The 26,139-nt window shown below is 46.5% G+C and overlaps 1 pseudogene; it reads right to left on the bottom strand.

Annotated features, from left to right (window-relative positions):
• LOC126982387 (prostaglandin reductase 1-like) overlaps positions 1-26,139 on the bottom strand; it is a 168,087-nt pseudogene that overhangs the window by 26,515 nt on the left and 115,433 nt on the right.

Raw genomic sequence — 26,139 nt, 5'->3', positions numbered from 1 at the left:
TGTGTTTACCTGCAAAATCCACTCTTTGAGCTGATTGATGCCTTCCATCCAGCGGTCTTTCCAGCGCCCAACCAGAAATCCTTCAATACGCAGCTGCTTCCAGATGATGTCAGCCTCACTGAGGGGACCTGGAGAGACAGTATGTTGTAGTATTATATATATATATGACCAGTCACACTACTCATAGGACAAGCAAAGACCAGATGAATCTGCTCAAGTTTATTTAAAGCAACAAAGAAAACTCGCTGGAAAATAAGGAATAATTAATTAATCCCAGGCACACAGCAACCTAGCTATCTATCTTAAAACATCCTATGCAAATAAATTACTTAACTGTAGGTGGGCGAAGCGTGAGCCACACCTGATCTACCTCGTGGTCTGGAGCCCTGGAGTCCTTCAATCCTCTCTCGTTCCTCTCTGCAACACGCCGCCTCTCGACCTTCCAAAGGCTTCCCTCGCCTGCAGTACACAGTCCCCCTGGACTTGTGGATACTACAAAGGCAGGTAAGCCACCACGATGGACATGTGGCACGGAAGGATGGTGAGGGACGTCTAGTCGCGTTGGAGTCTGGGAGGAAGATGGCGGCGGGGAGCCCGGCAACCAGAATCCTCAGCACGGTCAAGATGCCAGCTCTCGCCACACTGACATCTCGTTTTTCCTGCATAACACTTATACTAACGCCCTAATGGCTATGGATTATTATTTATGAATAACCTAACACCATGCACTAGGTAATAGTGGGTCATGCATCCCACTCATAACTCAGCTTTGGCAGTAATAACGAATATGATTTGAAATAGGTGCTGTTTCCTGCCTGCCTGGTTTTCCCGCCTGTCCTGTGATTACTTCCCGCTCTCTCAATCAAAATGGCGGGGACTCCCGCGGTATTTTTCCACGGGCTATTCCTTGAATAATGAAATCATGACATTTCGCCCCCCCTTTAAGAAAACTTTTGTCGTCAGAGAAAAGTTTTTGACTGTGATACGCTGCCAACACTGGTAACATGCCCTACACCTGCACCTACAGAATTAGCATGTTCCTGACAGTACATTCTCACACTTTTCACACACCCTCTCTTACTGTGGTGTATGTCAGTTAACCTCTGCTCAGGTGGGTAGGCGGTGGCGTAGGTGGTATCGTACTGGGCTCACATTCACCGCGTGATGGACGACGCGGGTTCGAATCCCCACGCTACCACTCGGATTTTTCAGTCACCGCCGAGTGGCTTAAAACTACCCACATGCTGTCCTGAAGACCACCCATCAACCCGGACTCTAGAGGAAGCCGTCCAAGCGAATCAAGAACGAGTTCCGGGGGGCAGCATGAGCCAATGCAAGATGGCGCCACTATAAACACTCGCCTGCGCCAGAACGGGCTGGGCCGACCATCAGGCCCCACCTGGAAGAAGCCTTGGGCCGACCATCAGGCCCCACCAGGAAGATGCCTACCGGCGCAATAGGCAACAACGTAAAAAAAAAAAAAAAAAAAAAAAAAAAATTGACGGTTCGCCTGTGAGTGAAAAACCTCAACATTTACGTTACTACTCAAACTAGAGGGAAAACTCCATAGCGAGGCGCCAGTACCTTTTAGAGCGGACTTGGCGAACTTCGCCACAATTATTCACAATATGTAAATGGTGTTATGTATGTATACACAGCGTTGGTGGGACAGATGTGGAGTAGCTGTAGGTAGGTGTAAAATGGTGTAACTTATTGTATAAATTCCTGGCTAACTGCCTAATTTTTCCTACATTATCACACCATGCACCATACCATGCAACTTAAATTTTAAGCATGCCGCAAAACTCTCGGCCAAACCAGCTTTTCCAGGGTTGCATTTACGACTCCACCACCTACAGAATTGACTGCTCCTATCTCCTCGAAACCACCTAATCTGAGCACTTTCGTCACTTGGTTCCTCGACTCAGCTGAATCTTGAGGTCCCAAGATCCACCTAATCTGTCCACTTTGATCATCTTACTCTGCTACCAGACGCGAGTCTGGTAGCCACCTAATCTCCGAGCCACCTAATCTGTCCACTTTGATCATCTTACTCTGCTACCAGACGCGAAAAGAAATCCGCCCCAACGTTTGTAGTGCGGCGACGGCCTGATGAACAAGCCTCCCATAACCCACTTAGCCAGTGGGGTACCTCTTTGGCCGACTCGGTAAGGAGTGGCTCTCCCATCACGATTGGTCGCGGGTTCAATCCCAGGCAGCCGGGGAATACCCTCTCCTTGTCTTGATTAATTTCTCGTGTGTTTCGATACACGCAGAGGCCGTGTTGGGAAATAGAAAGGATGGAAAATAAGCTCGTGGGGCATTACACGTTGGCTTGTCCCTTTATGTACAGGTAACTCTCGATTTACGCGAGTATTGCGTCCTTGAAGAGGTCGCGTAATTCAAAAACAATGTAAATCAAACAAGAGGTAGGTTTCTGTCGAAAAATAAATACCGTATTTTACGGCGTATAACGCGCACCAGCGTATAATGCGCACTCCAAACTTTAAGACAACAATTCTGAAAAAAAAAAGTTCTTAAAATGCTCAGAAATATGTACGGGTTAAAGAACACTGACAATGTACAGTTTCCTGAAATTTATTTATTTTTGGTGTAATCTTTACTGCTTGAATTGACAAGTGTCCTTGAGTAAAGCAATGAAAATGGCGGCTGGGCTGGTGTTGTGAGAAATACATCCCCGTAAGCATGCTGATGATGCACAGCTTCTGATATCATAATAAGCATATTATTCTCACCATCACTCGTAGGTTATGACAGACAACTAGGCAAGACAATTCACGCAGTTCTGGTGACACGCGGCATGCAGATGTTTGTTGTATGGGTGTGGTTGTGCGGTTTGTAAACAATGCAAATGGCAGCCGGGCTGGTATTGCGTGAAATAACTCCTCATACAAGATTCATGATGTACAGTTTCTGATATCATATTTACCCCATTATTCTCACTATTATTAATAATTAATAATGAACACATGGATATTTTTTCCAATATGATTTTTTTATGTAGCTGAGCTCAGCTGTGTGGCCGCGGCGCTGTGTGAGTCCAGTTGCGTGAAACATATGGAGGCCACTCCATAAAATATCGCGTTTAAGTGGAAAAAACGTGTAAATTAAACATTTATTTGGATTTTGGACCCCGCGTTATTACAAAAATGCGTAAAACAAACTCGCGTAAATCGAGAGTCACCTGTACTTTACAGTGAACTGAAACTGCTGGAGATACAACGCCCAACGCATCAGACGTGCATTTGCGTTCTTAGAAGTTTTCAAACTGGCTAGGGGCATATGATCAGTTTCGAGAACAAATTGGTCGCCATACAGGTAAAAGTAATATTTCTTGATTCCCTCTACTACTGCAAGGAGCTCCTTTTCTACCGTAGAGTAGTTTCTCTCAGCTGGACGCAACTTCCTGCTGTAATATCTTACAGGAAACACCTGATTATTACTCTCTTGCATCAACATGGCACCAATGCCCTCCTGTGATGCATCGGTACGCAGAATGAACTGCTTATTGAAATCAGGCAGCTGCAAAATGGGCTCTTTGCACAACATGCTCTAAAGTGTCGCAAAGGCTTCCTCTTGAGCGCCCGTCCATAGTACCTTATTGGGTGCATGTTTTCTCAACAATTCATGCAGAGGGGCAGCAATGACAGCGCTATTGGGGATATAATCCCGGTAATATCCAGCTAACCCCAAGAATGACTTTGCCTGAGTTTTGGTCTGAGGACGTGGAGCTTTTCTAACCTTTTCTATTTTATCCATCTGACACCCATACTATCCCTCACCATGACCTAAGAATGGCACCTTTTCGTCCCCAATCAAGCACTTACTGGGCTTAATGGTCAGGTTGTAGCGCCAAAGCCGCTCCAACACTAACCTGAGGGTCTCTAGATGCTGCCTGAATGTGGGTGAGTGAATTAATACGTCATCCACGAAAAGCTCCACTCCTTCCATACCTCTCATGACCTCGCGCATGACTTTGTTAAAAGCTGCTGGTGAGTTGGTCATCCCGAAGGGTAAGGCTTTGTACTGATACAGGCCCCCAGGTGTACTAAAAGCTGTCACCTTACATCCCAAATGAGAGTGGGATGTTTTTCACTGTGTTAATACAGTTTCTCTAATAAAATCTGTCACCTTACAACTTTCCTTACTCAGAGGAATCTGGAAAAACCCTTTCGTCAGGTCTATCTTAGAAAAAAATTCTAGATTCAGCCAGAGTAGCAAATATGGCTTGAGGATCAGACATTGGCTCAGCGTCTACGCGCGTCACTGCGTTTACTTTTCGATAATCGCCGCAAATCCTAATTCCTCCTTCTTTCTTCCTTACGACTACCATGGGGCTGCAGTAGGGGGAATTTGATCTCTCTATGATACCCGCAGCCTCCATTTCACTGATTTCGCCTTTTACGGCGTCTACTAGTCGTAAAGGAATCTGGTAAGGCCTTTGTCTGACAGGCTCCTGGCTCGTCAACTCGATTCGATACTCTGGTACCCGAGCAATTCTAGGTTTATCAGAAAAACCTCTGCATAACCCTCTAGCAACGATGCTAATTGTTCCCTCTCCTCTGGGCTAACTTTTCTCCCAACGTCACGTCATGCACTGACTCTGTCTGTCTAGAAGAGACAGTGAGAGGAGCCTCGCCGTCCTCATCATCTTGTATTACTACTGCCGCTCCCACGTCTACGGTCTGAGGTTGAGAAAAGTGAGCCTTAACGAACTCAAGACACCTCACCTTCTCATCATCATACTCACTTTCTCGCAAGCAACCTGCGGCTGCATCTGGCCGGTAGTATTGTTTCAACATGTTGATGTGGAACCGTTTTGGGTGTCCGTCAACAAGGAGAATATAATTAAGGTCATTAACCTTCTCCGGAACCTCGTAAGGTCCCTTCCACTGAGCTAACAGCTTGTTGCTCGCTGTGTGAAGCAAAACTAGGCACTGTTCTCCTACACTGAGCGTACGCAACTTTGCCTTCCTGTCGTAGTAACTTTTCTGTACTTGTTTTGCTTTGAGTAGCTCCTCCTTAGCAATGTTACAGGTCTCTCTCAGCCTGTCACCTAAATCTAACACGTACTGGTATGTGGTCTTGATGTCCAGATCTGGAACATTGTCATCCCATAGCTCTCTCGGTAACTGAAGCAGACCCCTAACCGACCTACCATACATTAGCTCTAACGGGGAGAACCTTGTGGAGCTCTGTGGCACTTCTCTGTACGTGAACAACAAAGGAGCCAGGTACCTAGGCCATTCCTTGGGTTATATGGCAGCCATGCGTTTAAGCATTTTCTTAAGTGTGCCGTTAAAACGTTCACACAGTCCATTCCCCATGGGATGGTAGGGCGTGGTATGTAACCCTTTGCACGCTAGCAGACTGAGTACTTCCTCCATCATCCCTGAGGTGAACTGAGTACCTCGATCACTCAGTCTGGGTATACCTACTCGGCAAAATATAGTATTAATTAATTATTCCTTATTTTCAAGCGAGTTTTCTTTGTTGCTTTAAATAAACTTAAGAGCAGGTTCATCTGGTCTTTGCTTGTCCTATGAGTAGTGTGACTGGTCATATATATATAATAAGTGACTAGAAGGGGCTGTGAGTCTGAGAACTCAATTTTCAGATATTTTATTTTATATTTTTTTATTGCTGAGAATTTTTTAAAGATCTCAAGAAGTCCAGACCTTTCAAGAACCCCACATAAAATGGCGCCCGAACAGGGACTCCCGCGGTATTTTTCCACGGGCTATTCCTTGAATAATGAAATCATGACACCATATGCTGTACTAATTTATACAAAACTAAATATTTATTTATCTATAGCCTCACAGGCAAAGTGCTGTACTCCTGCAGACACTGGTAAGCATGGGATGCCACATCTCTCAAGAAAGCAATTTGCAGCCAGCACTCAACTGAATGTCCCCCACCCCACTGCTCCCTATTCCATCCATAGTGTTTTCCTTTGTTTCCAGGTACTCTGGCTGCCAAAGCTCACCTCCAACTCTTCTCTCCTCAGCTGTCAGTAACAATGGTGCAGCCCCTATCATACGTATTTATTATAAAAAATTACATGTAGCCTAACCTAACCTACCATACCTCATACCTCTAACTTGGCATCCCTGTGGTAAATATGGGCTTCACCACCTGTAGCCACACGGGTTCCCACACACATTTCATGGCTATTTTCTCACAAGGTTTGATCTCTACACTCTTTCCTATTGATTTCCTGGAGGACTGAAGGTTAGTAGAATGCATAATTATATGACAATAAGAGAGCAGTGACTCAAGTAGAAGATAAGATATTATTGCATTATGAAAACCAGTCTTAACCCCAAATTCGTGGCAGAAGGTTAGTTCTAAGAGTGGCCGCCAGATTCCAGATGATTCTCCTCCCGTGCTTCTTGCTCCATTTTAGCAGCTTGGGGATGCTTTTCTGGGCAAGTTCTGCAGGAAGTGATGTGGAAAAGGTGGCAACACTGACCTGCACCACATGCACTCAAAAATGTCTCTCTCTTACCCTCACACACTTGTTCATGCGTTTACTCACACACACACACACACACACACACACACACACTGATTTTGAAGTGGTGATGAAGATGGTGAGTGAGTTGAGAAGGGAGAGAGAGGAGGACAAGAGAAAGATAAGTGATCTACAAGCAGAAGTGGTAGAGCTTAAAATTCAGATAACAAAATGCTCTGAGGGAATAAAGGAAAGCGTAGTTTCGGTGGAAAAGATGAATAAGGAGCAGAATAAGTGGAAGGAGAAGCGAAGTGAAGAAAAAGTGGAAGTGGAGCAAAGAGTCAAGAATTTGGAGCAGAAAGTTGATAAAGATGGTGAGACGATGAAGAGTGAGAGTGTGCAGAGCTTTAAGGAGATTGTGGAGGAGCAGTTGGAGGAGAAGATGGCTGAGAAGGTGGTGAAGGAAATCAAAGAAAATGAGGCACTGGTAAGAGGCACGGTGGAGAAAAAGAAGAGTGTCATTGTGTTCGGTGTAAAGGAGGAGACCCCAAACATATCAGAGAGGGAAAACATATTGAAAGATGTAGTGAAGAAGATCGTACGGAGGGTACAAGAAGAGGGAAGTGACCTGGTGAAAGAAATAGATGAGTGTCATAGGATTGGCAAATACAATGGAGAAAGAGATAGACCAATTAGGATTCGATTCAAGGCACAGAGCGAAGCAGAAGAGGCCCTGGCAGGAGCTTGGAAGCTAGCGGGAGGAGACACCAAAATGATGTGGCTGAGGAAAGATCTGAATGAGCAAGAGAGAGACAAGTTGAATGAACTTAAAGGTGAGGTTCGTGATTTAAATGAGAAGAGATCGGAAGAAGAGAAGGAGTTTTTTTGGAGAGTAATGGATATGAAAGTGAGGAAGTGGTTCATGGTGACGAGGGGAAGGAGAGAAAAAGTCTAACGGGAAAGGAGCAAGGATGGAAAGTGTCTAATACGAATATCAATGGAATAGTGTCATCGTGGATAGAGTTTAACGACTATTTGAGAGACAAAGAACCTGATATTGTGGGGCTGACGGAAACCAAGTTGTGTGACCCAATTGAGGTGGTGGGGATTGGAGAAGGTGCATACAATATATGGAGGAGAGACAGAAAGAGAAAACAGGGAGGAGGTGTGATGTTGATGGTAAGGAAAGGCATTAGGGTGGAGGAGGTGACTGAGGGTGAAGGCAGAGGTGCTGAAAGTGGAAACTGTGGGTGCTGAAGGAAGAAGGAGGCAGCATGTAGTAGGGTACGTGCCATCAAGAGCCAATGCATGGAAGGCCCGAGAATATGAACAAATGATACAAGACACAGTGAGTTGCCTGGATGGAGTGTTGAGAGAGGGTGAGAGAATAATTTTAATGGGTGATTTTAATTGTAAAGAGGTAGAATGGGAGGATTGGCAGACGCAGGGAACAGAAGAGTCGTGGGGAGGAAGACTCCTGCAGCTGGCAATGGAACATGTGCTGACGCAATGGATTAAGGAACATACCAGATTCAGGAAAGAAGGAGAGGCATCAAGATTAGACCTGGTTTTTAGCAAGGAACCGGAAGTAATAGAAAATATTAAAATAGATTGCCCAATAGCAAAGAGTGACCATGCAATTGTGGAATTTGAAGTAAAAGAAAAGAGAAGGATTGACCAAAAAGAGGATCACAAAATAGGGAGAAGAAACTCCTCTAAGGAAGACTTTGTCAATATGAGAACTTTTTTTGAGAATGCAAATTGGAGTGGGCCGTACAAAGCCAGGAGTACACAAGACAAGTGGGAGGAGTTTTTAAAGCTGTACAAAGAAGCCGAGAATAGATATGTCCCTAAGGTACCCATAAAGGATGTTGGTAAAAAGGAGTGGTTAACAAAAGATGGGAGGCAGCTGGAAAAAGAAAGGAGGAGGCCTGGAAGGGATGGAGGAGACGAGGAAGAATCAACGCGTGGAACAATTTCAAACAAGCAAGGAATGAATATACAAAGATTAGAAGAGAAGAAAAACGGAAATATGGAAAAGATATTGTGGACAAATGCAAAGACCAACCTGAATTATTTTAAAGACATGTGAACGGCAAATTAAAGAACAGAGAAACAATCGATAAACTGACAATGGATGGAACTACATATGAAGACCCAGCAGAGGTGGCAGAAGTGATGAACAACAGCTTTCATAGAGTTTTCACACAGGAAGACGAATTCGTACAACCACCGGGCCAGGAAAGAGGAAGGGTTATGCCGGAGATACAGTTAACGGTGCAGGAGGTCAAGGAAAGCTTGAACAAGCTGGATGTAAGAAAGGCGACAGGGCCGGATGGAGTATCAGGGTGGATCCTGAAAGAATGTAGTGAGCAACTTGCAGAGAAACTGCACTCCATAATGAGCGCCTCCCTGCGTGAAGGAAGGGTACCACAAGATTGGAAGAGAGCAAACATAGTACCAATATATAGAGGAGGAAAGAGAGAGGACCCATTAAATTACAGACCGGTATCACTCACTAGTGTGGTTGCAAAGATATGTGAGAGGCTAGTTAAAAACAGGTGGTCGGATTTTTTAGAAAGGGAGAGAATTATCTCGGATTGCCAGTTTGGATTCAGGAGAGGGAGATCTTGTGTCACCAACTTGTTATGTTATTACTCAAGGGTGACAGATTTAATACAAGAGAGAGAAGGCTGGGGGGATGGAGTGTACCTGGATTTGAACAAGGCATTCGACAAAGTACCACACAGAAGACTAATTTGGAAAATTAAAAATAGGGGTGGAGTGGGTGATGGACTTATTAAGTGGCTGGAGGACCTCCTAACTAACAGGGAAATGAGGACAATAATCAAGGGCAGGGTTTCCAACTGGTGCCCAGTGAGGAGTGGGGTCCCACAAGGTTCAGTGCTGGCACCAATAATGTTTGCTGTATATATAAATGATATGGTGGACGGAGTGACCAGCTATGTGAGTTTGTTTGCAGATTATGCAAAGCTATTGAGACGAGTCAATGATGTGAAAGACTGTGAGGCATTGCAGAGGGACCTGGACAAAATATGGGAGTGGAGTGGTACATGGCAGATGGAATTCAACCTTGGGAAATGTGAAAAAATAGAGTTTGGTAGGAGTGGTAGAAGATGTGAATATGATTATAAGATGGGAAGTGAGATAATATGCAGAGGAGTGGAAGAAAAAGATTTGGGAGTGACTAGCTCAGAGAACATGTCACTGGACAAACACATCAACAGGATAACGGGACAAACTATGAATTTGCTGAGGAACATAAGGACGGCATTTGTGTATTTGGACGAAGAGATGATGAAGAAAATAATAGTTACAATGATAAGGCCAAGGTTGGAGTATGCAGCAGTGGTCTGGTCACCTCACGAAAAGAACATAAGAAAGCTGGAAAGAGTACAGAGAATGGCAACTAAGATGGTACCGGAACTTAGGGATCGGACTTACGAGGAGAGACTCAATAGCATGGGGCTCACAACCCTGGAGAGAAGAAGAGAAAGAGGAGACCTGATGGCGGTGTACAGGGTGGCGAGTGGGGTGGAGAATCTGGGCAGAGAGGACCTGTGTGTGTGTGTTGAGTGAGAGAGAAATGAGAGGACATGGAAAGAAGTTGAGGGTGACCACGTGTAGGCGAGATGTGAAAAAGTTTAGCTTCCCAAACAGAAGCATTGAGCTGTGGAATGGACTGGAGGAGGAGGTGGTTTGTGCAAGAAACATTCATGATTTTAAGGAAAAGTTGGATAAGAGAGGATATGGAGACGGGACAGCGCGAGCGTAGCTCTTTTCCCGTATGTCACAACTAGGTAAATACAACCAGGTAAATACACACACACACATATGCACGTGAACAGGGCATATACATACCTACTGTTACGGCCGGGTCATTTCTGGGGGTTTTCCCAGACACAGGGAGGTCACCCACATGGCCTGCCATGTGACCCCCTTTTGTTTGCGCTGGTATTCCCGCCCTCGCTGACCCAGCACAAGTTTAGGCCTTTCCTCCAAACTGGAAATTTCCGGTTTGGGGAGCGAGCCCTAGTAATCACGTGGGTTCCTCTGGAATTGTCCGCCCACCTCCGTTTTCCCGCACTCAGGCACAGCAACCGCCGCCTGCTGCAGTATTCCAGCGCGAACGAGCCCGGGTCAAATGTTACCACCTGACTGTTCTTTTCATTTATATTTCTCCTGCCCCATTACTAAGTGTTGTGACATATCCCGTATATTTCCCTTTTTATGTTTGGGTTAGGAAATGTATTATTGTACACTCGGCCCTAAATTTAACGGATTAAAAGGGGGGAAGGGAGGTCCGTGTCATGCCCCGGGAGCTTCATTTTCTCTTTTCCTGTTTTCCTACACGTCCTCTGCGTGTATCGAAACACATGAGAAATTAATCAAGACAAGGTGAGGGTATTTGCCGGCTGCCTGGGATTGAGCCTGCAACCAGCGTGACGGGGGAGCCACTCCTTACCGAGTCGACCAAAGAGGTACCTTGGCTAAGTGGGTTATGGGAGGCTCGTTCATCAGGCAGAGTCGCCGCACTACACGTTGCTTGAAAATATGGTTTTGACGTTTCTAAAGCCGGTGTCGCACCGGGAAAATCTACCCAGCACCCCTTCTAGCTCGAAACATTTTTTTTTATGATCCGGGCGGCCCGGCGCATGTGTGCGAGCGGCCCCAGCCGCGCGCCGGACTTGAGCAGCTGACGGGCGGCTGATGATGGTGGTGGTAACGATGGGTGTCGGCGGCATGGCCCCCGCATCAGCGCCGCCCGGGTGGTGCTTTCGTTGGGGCCCGTGTGTGTGTGTGTGGCTGTGTTTATCGTGGGCCCGGGCTCCTCATTTTGCTAATTTTTGTTTTCCACATGTTGTGTGGGACTTCTTTCTTTTCTTCCATCTCTTCTTTTTCAAAAAGAAGAGATGGAAGAAAGGAAAGGGTCCCGTGCAACATGTGGAGGATGGGAATTGGCAAATTGAGAAGCCCAAAGCCATAATAAACACAGCCACACACGCGCGGGCCCCGATGGGGACGCCGTTCGGGTGCCGCCGATGCTCATCATCGCCATCACTGTCACCAGCTGCCTGTCAGCTGTTCGGGGCTGGGCCCGGCGTACGGCCGGGGCTGTCTGCACGTGTGCACTTCGCCGCCTGGATGGGTGGCCAAGCGCAAGATGTCGACGGTTTACAATTTTCCCCATAAAGGCGGACACACACTATATGATGCATCCTGTCCGGCGGCCGAAAAGTGGGCAGAGCTAGAGGCCATGAGGCAGTGTGTATGGGTGTAATTTGTGCGGCGCGGCCTCATGACACGGCCCGATGGCCTTCTGTTTAGGGTTTTGACGTTTCTTAAGCTGGTGTCCGTTGAGATTTTGAGGTCCGTTAAATCCGAAATCCGTTAAATCGGGGTCCGTTATATCGAGGGTCGAGTGTACTTAGATTAAAAGATTGTGTAGTCTTGTTGTTGTTGGAGGCTGTTGTCCCGCCCCACCGGTGACAGCTGGCAACCCGCTTGCAGCGGGGCGTGGACGGCCCCATAATTATAAGAACTGACCCTAGGTCAGGAAGGGTCTTTTCCTGTGTCGTCATCAGTCGAGCAAGGTAGGCCTGGACCTTCCTCCTTTCCACTTCCTTGTGTGCCCAGCAGGTTGTTTCACGCCGACAGTGTGCGTGTTTTTAACTCTTATTTTATGGAAGGAGGAAGCGTTTAGCGTTTAAGGTAAGGCTTTATTTTGTGTTTTTTTTCTGTGCCTGTGTTTTACGTGTATTTTCAAGTTAGCCACCTGAAAACACCCACGTGTATTCAGTTTTAGTTTCTGTTTCATTTAATATTCTTCCATTTATTTCTTTTGCTGTCACCTCGGCACACGTGGCCATTTTTCCATACGAGTAAGTGAAACCTTAATTGGCAATCTTGTTTTTCTTCTATTTTTGCAGAGCAAATCCAGATCAGATTCAGATCCTGATCAATGGTCTGGAGCTGACCAGTGTTCTAAAAAGAAGTGGTCATTCTTTAGATTCGCTGATGTATACTGGGGGTCAGGAAAGGATTAATTAATTTTACAGTTTCTTATGGGAAAATTAGTTTAAGATACAAACAAATCAGTTTAAAAACAGCATTTAGGTGTGAATTTAGTTAAAAAAATCAAGGTTTCACTGTATTTTAATAAAGCTTAATTTATAGGAAGGAAGAAATACAGGCAATGGAAGACTGTTCCAGAGTTGATCTATGCACATCTTGGTTCACTCAATCAATCATTCAATCATTGGGGGCATCCGCCCACCCTACAACACCAAGCCCGGGGCTGCCTCAAGGCAAGTCTCCATGCAGGCCCCACTCTAATTCTAAGACCTCCTGGAAGGATCCACTGACATGCCCAAGCTATAAACTCTGTGGGTGTCCCCTTGGCCACCTCAACTCAAGATTGTCTCCTACAGACACAACCCAATGAGCAGGGTTGGCTTCTAGGCACTCTCAGTCCCAGAGTACAGGCCAGTCAGAAAAAAACAATAGTCCTTGTAAGAATCCTGCAGAGTCGCAGGAGATCCTAGAGTTCTTCACAATGCATAGTCAAATGCCTTCTTGAGATCGACAACATGTTGGGGCTCCACCAGTACACGAAGCACTCGGGTACGGCCAGATGTCAACTTACCAGGTATGAACCCAGACTGTTCAGGTCTCTGCAACTTCAGCAGCTGGCTACAAATCTGCATCAACAATAGGTGGGCAAACACCTGCCTGGCACACTGAGCAGTGTAATACCATGATAGTTATTGCAGTCCTGACAGTCCCCTTTCCCTTTCCAGATAGGAACGACCAGCCACCTCTTCCAGTCAGGAGGAATGGTACCAGATTGCCATATGGCAGTCAAGACCTCATGCAACCTGCGAATCATGGCCTCACCTCCAGCTTTGAGCGGCTCCATAATGATGTTAAAGATGTCAGGTGCCTTTCCAGTCCTCAACTTTGTCACAGCCTCTCTGTCCTTGTCAAGAGAGGGCAGGCTTTCGTCAAGGGGTGGATCAGCATCTGCCACCTGCAACCCAGCAACTGGAAGCTGTTCACATCGAGGGTCCGCCATGTACAGCTGGTCAAAATACTCAGCCCAAAGAGCCCTCTGCCCATCCATGTCCGACACAAAGCAGCCGTCAGTTGTTCGGATAGCACTCACCTGAGAGGGAGGCTTGGAGCGGAGCTTCTTCAGGGCTCAGTAAGCACATCAGGGGTAATTTGCATTTAAAAAGCCCTTGCCTTCCTCAGCAAAACCCCTAATGTATCTCTCCTTGTCTCTCCAAGGAGAGCTCTAGTCCTACGTGACAGAGCCCAATATTGGTTCTGATTCCCAGCAAGTCTGGCAGCATGACTCTGCTCAATATTCTCCAGCATCTCAATAAAGGCAAATCCACTCCCAGATCTCAGGTTCTCTACAATGCAATTGGCAGATTGACGAGTTTCACTTTTAAAGGTATTTCACAGTTCTAAAGGGTTCTCAAGGCCACTAATCACACTGGACCAATTTGAGACTGTCACTGCATAGTCCTGAGGACATGCCAGGCCTTTCAGCCTCTAAAGATGGAACACAGTAGTGTTGCATCTCAAGATTCTTCTTGACCTGACATGAAGCTTGAGTGTTGCAACAACAAGCCTATGATCAGTTCTCAAAACCTCAGCACTCTGGTAAACCCTGCAGTTCTGAAGGATACTCCTGTGAGTACTTACGAGGATGTGGGATGTGATCAATCTCCTTAGCTACCGCTTCGGCATCGCTATACCAAGTGCAGCAGTGCAGGTCTGGTCTCTGGTACCAGGAACCTGCAACTCTCAACATCTCGGATCAAGTAAAATTCAGGAGGAGAAAGCTGTTGGTGTTCCTGGTACCAGATCCATGGGGACCAACACATAGCTTGTAGCCAACCCTGTCAGTGCCAGCAGAAGCATTGAAGCCACCCAGAACAATGAGTGTGTCCCGAGGGCGGCATTGGTCTAACATTGAGTTGAGTTTGGCGTAGAACACCTCCTCATCAGTTTCACACATTTTGGTGGGAGCATAAACAGCAACAGGAGACATGAGGCCCAGTGTGTGCTTTGGCCTCACTAGCATTATACACTCGTCAACCAGAGTAATCTGAGCCACATTTTTTTTGTGTATGTGTTGTGTGTGCGAGCTGCCTGCAGCACCAGTAGACTTTCTTGAGGGGCCTTATGGATGGCCCCAGCCCATTAGTAGCACAGGCTAATTTCATTTATAGTGGCTGCTGTGACGTGTGACTCTTGCTTAGCCCATGCTGCCCCCCGCTGATCCTCTTGACCGAAGTCGCCGATTGAAGATGCGAACAGCATGTGGCCGCTGAAGTTAGGGTTGATTGAAGACGTGGACAGCATGTGGGTAATTCTCCATCTCTTGGCGGTGACTTGAAAAATCCATGTTTCGGTGGGGACTCGAACCTAGTACTTGCTAGGTCCTCAGACTCACCACTCCAGCATGCTAACTACTCGGCCACAGCCTCCCCAGTGGTTGCAGTTGGCTGGAGATGCCTATAACAACTCCCTTAAGATGGGCACCATTACTCATGCCTGACCAGAAGTAGGTATACCTTACCCCACACTGATCTCACCACTGCCAGGCCTCCTCATCTCAGAAAGTCTCACTGTATCCACACTCAGACTTCTGAACTCATCAGATAGGTAGAGCAGTTGGTTACCATCCAAGAGGCTCTAGACGTTCTAGGAGCCCGGTCCTGCTTCTGCACCTCCCCGGCCATCCCTAAAATAAAAGGAGGGGCAAGGAGGTCCTTCCTCCTTCGAGGTGCAGGGTCCCGTAGGCTCTGGCCTGCATCCGTCACTGATGACGGCTACACTCGTCCACTGGTTTGCATCATACAATAAAACCCCAACCATCCACCCCCTGGGTATCTGGAAACCTTATGAATCCATCAAAAACTTGGCTGGTCAAAGAGTGGAAAAATTCTAATACAAATTGTTGAAAAATTATGAATATCTAACTGATGCCAGTTTTGAAATACCTGATTTGAAATATGCCTCATTTCCATCACCTCCAAAGTAGGCCTGCCCAGCATACAGTTGAGCCATTAGCCAAGCAGCATTGTGCAGCATTGCCGGTGCTCTAAAAGCAGGCGTGGGATTGCCTTTGCGACAGTGGCGGCGCTCTCAAATTTTGCCAAGATGGCAGCGTTGGCAGGGTACCTGAACCAAGACCAAGACTGAGCCGCTACACAGGGGGAATGAGTGGTCAGCCAGACAATGTAAACAATGGGGTCATTGTAGATGATGAGTATAGCCAGTGTTACCATTGCTGCATCTTCCTGTTTCTATGAATGTTTTGATCAGCTATGATTACTGTTTCCAGCAGAGGGTCACCTGTGAGAGCAGCTGAGAGAATACTGAGGGAGCTGTGTGTGGGACGCCACCTTTGTTGCACTCAGCTGTCCACTGTTCCGTTGGACATATAAACCCAACCAGAAGTTGTGGTGTCGCGAACGGGTCAACTATACACGGGGCTGCCCTGCGTCCAATTGCAACAGAGGTGACAATGGCCATGTTCATTGGCTGTGACATTTCCTTGGTAACAAAGTGTCTCCCCGCCCGGCAGGGAGTTTGGTTCCAGTATTTGGCTGGCCATTTTGTCAAGACTTGTTGGCAGTCCTGCTACTGGACTGTTGGTGGCGTTGCACAGCGTTGCTTGCCTAACGGCTCAGTGTCTGGTAAGTATGTACAATGTTATTGTACATACTTACAATCAGGAGATCCATTTCTGAGTGTATAGTACCTGTGTAAACATGTTTAGTTCAATTAAATTTCATGGGGAACTTTGGGAGTATACCGCAAGTGTCTGGAATTTTCGCTTATCTGGCACCTCTGAATCCCTGCGGCTGCTGGTTACTGGAGGTTTAACTGTACAGTAAAGTCACGAATCTCGATCAATCTCATCTCGATATTTCGCATCTCGAATGCACCTTCAAGAACCCACGATTCACATATCTCGATCAAATTACACGAATCTCAATCGCTGTTTTTTTCGATTGCTCTCCCACCTTTTGAAAAAGAAGAGATGGAAGAAAAGAAAGAAGTCTTATACAACATGTGGAAAATAAGAATTAGCAAATTGAAAAGCCTAAACCCATAATAAACACAGCCACACACCGGCCCGGTAGCTCAGGGGTAGAGCGTCTGGCTCACCCTGGCCGGGTGAAGATAAGTTGGGTTTATCTTCTTTCACGTGTAGCCCTGTTCACCTAGCAGTGAGTAGGTACGCGATGTCAGGCAAGGAGTTGTGATCTCGTTGTCGCAGTGTGTTGTGTGTGAGTGGTCTCAGTCCTACCCTAAGATTGGTACTACGAGCTCTGTGTTCTTCCGTAGAGGAACGGCTGGCTGTCTCGAGAGAGACCCGCAGCAGACCAAGAGGTGAATTACAAGCCCTAATAAAAATACCGTTTAGGTGGCACCGATACAAAGGCTATGCCACAGACACTCATCATCAGCAGCAGCAGCAGCCACCCGTCAGGTGTTCAAACCCAGCGTGTGGTCAAGGTTGTTTACATAAGACCTCTTCTATTTACAAGGATCCGTTTTAGATCACTGATCTGGCTGGAGAACCCGTGTTCTATTTACCACTGAGATCTGGGGCCAGTTTCATCAAAAGTCCCAAGTCCTTGGAAGTGGTCTCAAGGAGTTTGGTGGTCTCAAGGAGTCCCAACCACAGGTGGGACTCCTTCACCCCACTTCCAAGGAATTGGGACCTTTGATGAAACCGGCCCCTTGATTCTCATGATCTAGGTGATCCAGATCCTGATCTGCCTGATCTAGAGGTTGAGGTGGGTTGTAGCAGATGACACCTGCAGTCCAGCTCTCACACAGTTGCACTCAGCATCTCCTCTGACTTTATTTTGATTATACAACCCAAGAGTGTAATGTATAGTGTGTGATACTTTAGGTGTAAGCTTGAAAGTTAATATAGTCGATATAGGTTAGTTGGCAAGGCTTTGGTCCCAATTGCATTTTTCCCCATAAGAAGTTAACTTCGCATCTTGATATTTCGAATCTCTGTCAGTATTTTCGGTCCCAATTAGGATCGAGATTCAAGATTCTACTGTACAAGGAAAAATATTTGCCAGTAACACAGATGTGACAGACATGAAAGAAAATAAGACCTACTTGTGAGGACGGGCTTCCCAATGTCCTTGCTTTCATCATTGTAGGTGGAGATGGCGCCACACAGAGACACATGACCATACTCTGTCATGTGCGACAAGGCCTCAGCAGTGAACAGCCCTCCAACCTGGAAAAAGAAAGACTCCACTGTGGTGAGTTGATCTGAGCCCGTGGTTGTCACAAGGTCCATGTACACTCTTGGACAAGGCAAGTATCAGAAGCTATTTTGAGCTCAAGATTAGGGGATAAACTTACACATGCCTTATACCTGTACAGGTAGCCCTCAAGTTAAGTGGGGTTTAGTTCCAACAGGCTGGTCATGAGTCAAATTGGTCATGTCATAATTTACATTAATAATAAAATAAATATTATTTAAATGTCCCACCATGAATAGAGCAGCATTCTCATGGCCTCACCCCATCCCTGTGTTAGGTTGACCCTTCAGCCATACAGCGTTGTACAGAATTACACAATGGAGCTACAAAATATTGCTGAGATATCTCCTCTTCGTACACGACTCAGCTAGCTTGCGGCAGAATATTATAAAGAAATAAGCAAAAATGACAGAGCTTTGGCTGAATTCCTCCCTCCCCCGCCCTCTTCCACTCATCACTCATATCACTATAAAACACTTGCCTGTGCCATGACGGGTGGGGCCAACTATCATCCAGGCACCTCAAGAAAGCCTACCGGCCCAAATGAACACCACTGAGTGCCAGGATTCGAACCCGGGCCTTCTGACTAGAAGTCAGGGCAGCATACCAACCAGACCACCGATGGGCTAAAAGGTTACCACGCCAGAGGCCACTTCTGCGGCCATTAACTGACACCCCAGCCCCGCACTGTGGACACGAAGGTGAAGGTAACCCACTGTATGTGCCATGAGGGTTTGATTAAAAGCGTTTCCGTCAGTCACGGGTGTGGGCGGGGTTCCCTTCACCTTCATGTCCACAGTGCGGGGCTGGGGCGTCAGTTAATGGCCGCAGAAGTGGCCTCTGGCGCGGTAACCTTTTAGTCCATCGGTGGTCTGGTTGGTATGCTGCCCTGACTTCTAGTCAGAAGGCCCGGGTTCGAATCCTGGCACTCAGTGGTGTTCATTTGGGATGTTTTTGACTGTGTTAATATAGTTTCTCTGATGAAGCCTACCGGCACTATAGGCTGGGAAAAAAAAGCTTTATTCATACACAGGTGCATACATCATCATGTTTCAGCATGGAAAATGGCCTAAAATAATATTCATGTGGCATCTTGAGGTAAACTAGCATCTGCGATGGCCTTGGAGGCAGCAGAGCTGACACATACATCAGTCACCCCAGAGGAGCCAGAGATAGTTATCGCACGTCGGCTCGTGACCAGGATTTCCAAGACACGCGAAGTCCTTCAAATCAAAGAAAAAAAACTGGAATTCAGCAAAGAATACCAACCGGGAAGGCATCTAGGTTTAAAGGGCGAACTCTTTAAGTCCCCGCAGACTTTAACTCTCCTATTTAGAAAATGGGATTACAGTATACCTAACATAAGTCGGACCAATTGGGGGAAGGCCAATCCAAGTTATCCGAAAATACGAGTTACCCGAGGGATTTTTATTTTCACATTTTGCACACCTGTTACCACTAACAGTTGAAATGGTCTGTGTAATGCATTACGTAAATAGGTACTACATACATGGCGTGCGCACACACATACACACGAGGCTTACACACACACACACACACACACACATGTACCGCACCATGAGCTCGGAACGGCTCACACCTCATGGTCCTGTATAACAGCCATTTTGTCTGCCACCGACAGCATCTTCAGCTTCCTAACTGACGTGGAAGACACAGCCTTGCCCTTAGAAACCATAGTAAAATTACAGTACCCTCTCGAGTTTCGCGCTTGCTTCATTCTGAAGGTATAGCGCTAAACTCGAGGATCGCGAAATTCGAGGTATTGAAATACATGAAAAAATGCTTATTGGTTCCGGCCCGTGGAAAAAAAATACTTTTTTTTGTCGACTTGACTCCCTTGTTATCACAATTTTTTCGACTTTACTCTCTTGTTATCTCAAAATGCGTACCTTGGTAATAGGCAGAAAATGGGAAGTGAGAACAGGTCGTTCTGAAGCCACAGTTGCAGGCGGCTGCCTTACAATTGGCTGGCAGCTCTGAATACACGCTTGTGATCCACGTGGTGTCGTCTGCTAATGTAAGGGTGGTTGCTCATGTCACCCGTGGTACAGTTGGACAAACCTGTAGCTTCTGGTAGTTTTCTGTGTGTTATGGTATAATCTGCTAACTCTTTCTCTTATATATCATCAAATCACTAACATCATGATTGACTTTTCAATGCCTATTGAACGTAAACTGACGCCGCAATCGCAAGATAGCTCGCAGAGAGGTTCAACTTGCTTACTGCCTCCATATTTCCCTCAGCGCTCACGAAGACCACAAGCGGACAAAAAAAGAAGAAATCCAGGCAAATTAACACTTTTAATGCTGTGTATTCCCACAGCGCGCATGCGTGGTGGACGGCAGAATGACTAATTTCAGCGGGGAGATATTTCTCGCAACACCGGCCAGTGTATAGTGGACCTTCTTCTTCTTCTTCTTTTGACCTGTAATGCTTTGTATCGCATCTTAGGTCCTCCTTCTCCACACTTTTATGCTTCACGACATGCACTTAGGGCCGCTTTCACAGTCATTTTGTTTGTATTGATCGTTACCAATGGCAGCGATCGCCGCTCCAGTATTTCCACGTGAAACTGGCCGATGGGTAGTGCTGTGATGTGATGGTGTCGGAGGTATTGCCTTTACAACGGCACCTCGTGGCGGATGCGGGGTTAGCCTCGCCCCGCACCTTACCACACACTCTCAATACCTGTCGCTTTCTCTGCAGCCACCACTACCCCATCGGCCAGTTTCACGTGGAAAACTATAGCGTCGATCGCTGCCATTGGTAACGATCAAAACAGTGACTGTGAAAGCGGCCCTTATTTACCCCACAGTGCGCACTGATACACCTCACCCTGAACTTTGGTGTTTTTCTGTTCTTTTCTTTCCCTGATTTTGGTTTTCTATGCCCTTTTGCTATTTTCCACTGTGACCTTTCACCGTCGCTGCCATGCATTATAGGTCAAAAGAAGAAGAAGAAGAGGAAAACATCACTGGGAGATCTACAATTTTCATACTCGAGAAAAAAGTTTTTTGGACTGTGGTTCCCCAGCACGGGGTGTTCTCTTATCCTGTTAATCAAGCAGTAAGCAAAGCAGTTCTGCCAGTCCATTTTACGAGTCTCTTGGTGGGCCATCTTCCACTGCTCCTCACTCCTCAGCCCTGCCGTCGTCTGTTTGTTTACATGCAGCCGTGAGGTACCCACATACCCACGCTCGTATTCACAACCGTTTTCCAATCATACGGACAACCAACAACTCCCTCCCGGTTGGGCATACGGGCAACCGTGGTTGTCCATAGCCCCAAGGGTTGGACACCGCCTTTTAAGGCAGCACGCATGATGCCGACGGTAGGCAGACGTGACCTGTACATGTCAAAGGAGCGTGAAACTCGGGGCGGTAATGCGTGAAAGTCGTGATGGTAAGAATTTAGGACTAAGCGCTAAACTCAATGATCGCGAAACTCGGATAGCGCGAAACTCGAGAGGGTACTGTACAAAGGCAACAATAAGGGCTACAGAGCAAGCAAAAGCTGAGGGAGACACTGCCACGCACTTGCTAAGTCAGCTGTGTAAACACCGATCTTGGCGCCGGCACTGCCGGCTTGGCTCCCGTTTCGCGTCTCCAACGGCTCGGACAACTCCTCAAATGACTCGGACGATGTAAGAGCTATCAGCGGTGCATTTGAGAAATGGAATCGGGTCGCCCCGGGCGCCCAGACCAACTGGACCCCTCTATCAAATGCTTTTGTGCGCCTCTCAGTTAAGCCTCGTCGTTGCTATGGTAATGACGTCTCACTGGCAGGAAAATGGCGTCCGCTTCTCTCTCTCTAGCTGTTCTGGCAGCAAAATGGCGTTCGGTGATGATCTTGCACGTTCAAACATTCATCACTAGCTGTTCTGGCCGACGAGCTCCTTGCAACAGAGGATGAAAAGGAAGCTGCAGTGGTTATTGTGGCACACCGAGGTGAAATTCAAAGGAAGCACTTATATGTGTTTGTTTAGGCCGCCATATTTTCTGATGACGTCATCACAGCACGGAGGCGCCCCACCTCTCCAAACTGAGCTGCAGCGAGAAGTCCGGATTGGGAATCCAGGCTGCGGCGTCACAGGTTTGAGAGCACACGGATCTGTCCGTGCAGCCCGAGTCGCTCTCTCAAACGCAGCCCAGGGGTATTTTAGCCAGTACATAAGCCGAGTGGCTTAAAATTACTCAATCAACGGGCAAAAAATGCCTACCGGTGCACTCAAGATAGAATGGGAAAAAAAAAGAAAAAAAAAGATCCTGAAAGTGTCCGACTTATCCGATATTCGGCTTATTCGGGTCTGACTTAAGCGGGGTTTACTGTAGTTTCAGTTTTTCTGCAATAACTTCGCTATTTGACAGATTTTTATGAACAATACATCATTGGAAAGAAGAGCTGAAGTGTTAGTTTTTGATCCTGAGTTTTCTTTTCAATTAAGGGACAATTGTCAGAAAAAAAAAATATTGTTAGATACACCAATAAAATTGAAAAAAATTCTCATCATTTAACAAAAACAAATTGAAAAATTTTCCATGATGAATCATTTGGATTCTGCTTTAAGTTTTTATGGTATTTTTTCAGCAACGTAGGTCATTAGATGAGAGAGAAATTGAGAGTTGAGTTTTTTTAAAAATTACATTTTATTTTTTCCTGCTATTATGTATCGACTTATAGATCTGAAAGTAAGCGTATATTACTTCACCATGAATTCACATGATTTCACATGAATATAATCAGGATCATAGCTAATAATTACCCCTTTCATTGCTGAATGCTCGCCACGACCAGTAGTGCATTTGCTGGTGGTGCTAAACGCTTGCAGTGAGCTCCAGTCGCACTCAAATCTCCCGCGTATGAGAGTGTTCCAACAATATTTCTCATCCCGCAGCATTGCCAATCAAGTGCGTTCTCCACTAAATTTGGTGGAAAATCATATCAGCCTAGAGCGGAAAATCTACGGACGAGTAACTGGTGGATGTTCTTGTTCTATAGCAGCATTTTTGCATAGCTTCACCTATTACCTGACTGATTCTTTGACCAAATAGTTGCAAAATTTTGCAGTTGGCAATACTACCTTGCCAGCAACCCATTAAGAGATCTCTGCAGTTCCCTCAATATGACTGACCGTCGTACACGCACTGACGTAAGTGTTCACAAGCAACACCTCCTGAATGTGCCTGTACGTTCACAGGAGAGGCATACATAACCAATTCCTATAGATCTGGGCCTCCTCTTTCCAATGGGGTTTTTGGTTTGGATGAATTGTTTTTGAGATAGAGGTTAAAAGAGACCTGATTCCCCCGTTCGGCTGCCATAGTGCCCCTGGGGGGATAGTCACCTTCCTCGCCATGCGCAACAAAAGGGTTAAAGATATGGCGGATGCTCCCCTCGACCCCATCCCTAGAAAGTTCCGTCTTCACAGTCTTTCCTCAGTTGTGGGAAGAGAGGATGAGGAGGGTCTGCTTTGCCCATTGCAGGCTCTACATCAGTACATTCAAACAACATCTTCCTCCTCTCAGCCTAGAAATCTTTTCATCTCGGTGCGGGATCCCAAACGGCCAATGTCTAAAACAGCAAGATCCTTTTTTCTTCGGGATACAATTAAGACAGCCCACGAGTCTTTTTCCGGGGATTTTGGCCCTTAGTTCAAGGTCTGAGCACATGACATACGGGGTATTGCCACATCTATGCTTCTATGGAAGAAAAGTTCCATTGCCCTGGTTTGAGTGAAAGGAGGGAGGGAGGGAGAGAGGGAGGAATGCAAGACACATGGATGCACTTCATCAAAGAAGGCCCTGAAGTCCCTGTGATGATGCCAGTCACCCTAAACTCAACCCCTAACAAATGGAATACTTGCACTTGGCATTGATGATATTCCCAGTCACCGAGAAAGAAAGCTCAGCTTCATCTACCTTTGGTCAGCAGGCAGCAGAACTTACATTGTCAAAGTAGATGTTGATGCCCTTTGGTGCAGCCTTGCTCAAGGCCTCATGGACACTGGTGGTCTTGTAGTTAAAGGCATGGTCAGCACCAAGCTCCTTCAGCCACTCAACTTTCTTGTCCGAGCCAGCAAAGGCAATCACTGTGCACCCTGAAAATTTATGATGAAGCCAATGAGTTATTTTTCACAGTACAGGAGGCATGCCAAGGGCAGAGGTAAGTTATTAAAAGAAATGTCCACAAATCAATGGTCCTGTGAGAAGGAAAGGAAAAATGGTGAAAGAATTATTAATTGTGTTTGAGAATATGACCTGATAACTCCCATCTTGAATGAACTTCAGTTTTTATAAAGGAAGAAATACAGACGGCTGGAGTAGGCAGGAAGACACCTACCGAACAGGCGCAAGCCACTCCCAGTGAGGTATGTATGGGTAGTGAGGAGGGTGCTGAGGACCTCCAAAGACCCTTCCCATGTCCTCACTAACCGTTTCCCTATTGTCTCATCTACACCAGAGAGTAGTTCAGCATGCTCTCTAGAGACAGATCCTCTCTCTATCCACACCACACTACATTCACACAATACATACATTTTCCCAAAATTCAAAATTCAAAATGGCGTTCAACAACACTGCCTCAAGAGTCCCCGCCTGGGAGGGGACCACAAATTCCCTGAGGGAGGACTCCCCTTCTGACTGCCGACCTGAGAGATGTCTTGATAACTCCTTGAACCTTTTTCTTCTCAATTTCTGCAACATTCGCGGTCTTTGTTCTAATTTTTATTGTGGAACACCATCTCCTCCTCTAAACCTCACCTTCTCTACCTCACAAAAACACAGGTTTCTGAGGCTACTGACAGCAATCTCTACTCTGTTCCCTCCTACTATCTCTATCCTAAATTTCAATCCAAAGCTGGATGTTGCGTCTACATGAGCAACGAGTTCACTTGCTCTCGTGCCCACGACCTTGACTCTTCTGAATTTTCCACCATCTGGCTAAGACTTCATTGTCATTCTATTACTAAATACATCTGTGCTGTTTATCTCTCACCTAACTCTACTAACTTTGTAAAATTCTTTGAATATTTGAACTCTAAAGTGGAGCACATCTTGACTCACTCTCCCTTCGCTGAAATCTCCATCTTGGGAGATTTCAATGTTCACCACCAGCTTTGGCTTTCATCCTCGTTCACTGACCAGCCTGGTGAACAAGCCTACAACTTTGCTCTCCTCAACAACCTAGAGCAGTTGGTTCAGCACTCTACACATATTCCCGACCGTCTTGGAGACCGGCCCAACATGCTACAGTACCCTCTCGAGTTTCACGCTCGCTTCGTTCCGAAGGTATAGCGCTAAACTCAAGGATCACGAAACTTAAGGTATTGAGAACACTGAAAAAGCCCTTATCTGTTCCGACCCGTGGAGATTTATTTATTTATTTTTTTTTTTACATGTGGCCTATAGCGCTGGTAGACTATCCATCTGGGCCTGATGGTCGGCCCCGAGCCCGTCATGACACAGGCAACTGTTTATAGTGGCGCCATTATAACTGGCTCATGCTGCCCCCCGGAGCTCACTTTTTTTCCTCCTTTACTCCCTTGTTATCTCAAAATACATACCTTGGAAAAAGGAAGAAAACAGGAAGAGAGAACGGGTCTTTTTAAAGCCACAGATGAAGCCTTATGATTGGCTGAGCTCTGAAAACATGCTTGTGATTTGCTGGGAGTCAGATGACGTCATCGCCGGTGCTAACCCAATCAGCGGCCTCACTGCCTTAAGGTGGTGTCACACTGGCCGTTTTCCTCTAACAGTTGTGGCTACTGGCAACACCCACACGCCCATCCGGGAGCAAGTTGTTGATTGTCCGTAAGCTGGTGTCACACTGGGCCTTGTTCTTCCCACCGCGTTGGCGGCAGCTTGGGCAACCGGCAAGTTTTCCGGGTGTGCGTCACACACATAAGGGGAAATTAGAAGGGTGTGGGGGTGAGGGGCAGTAGGGAGAGTCAGGTGTCACGACACACACACACACACACACACACACACACACACACACACACACACACACACACACACAGAGAAAGGGAAATGAGAAGGGTGGGGGGAGGAGGGGCAGATGGGAGAGTCAGGTCATGTCTTGACCTGAGTCAGGTCATATCCTGACCAAAGCCCTGATCTGACTCCTTTCTGACCCTCCCTCCCCACACAATTCTCTTTCCCCTTCTGTGTGTGTGTGTGTGTGTGTGTGTGTGTGTGTGTGTGTGACAAGTCAGGTCATGTTTTGACCATAGTCCTGATCTGACTTTCCTTTCTGCCTCATCCTCCCCACATCCTTCTCATTTCACCTACTGTGTGTGTGTGA

The sequence above is a fragment of the Eriocheir sinensis genome, chromosome 50 (genome assembly GCF_024679095.1).
Source record: "Eriocheir sinensis breed Jianghai 21 chromosome 50, ASM2467909v1, whole genome shotgun sequence".
Lineage (NCBI taxonomy): Eukaryota > Metazoa > Arthropoda > Malacostraca > Decapoda > Varunidae > Eriocheir > Eriocheir sinensis.
This window is presented reverse-complemented; position numbering and strand designations above follow the sequence as displayed.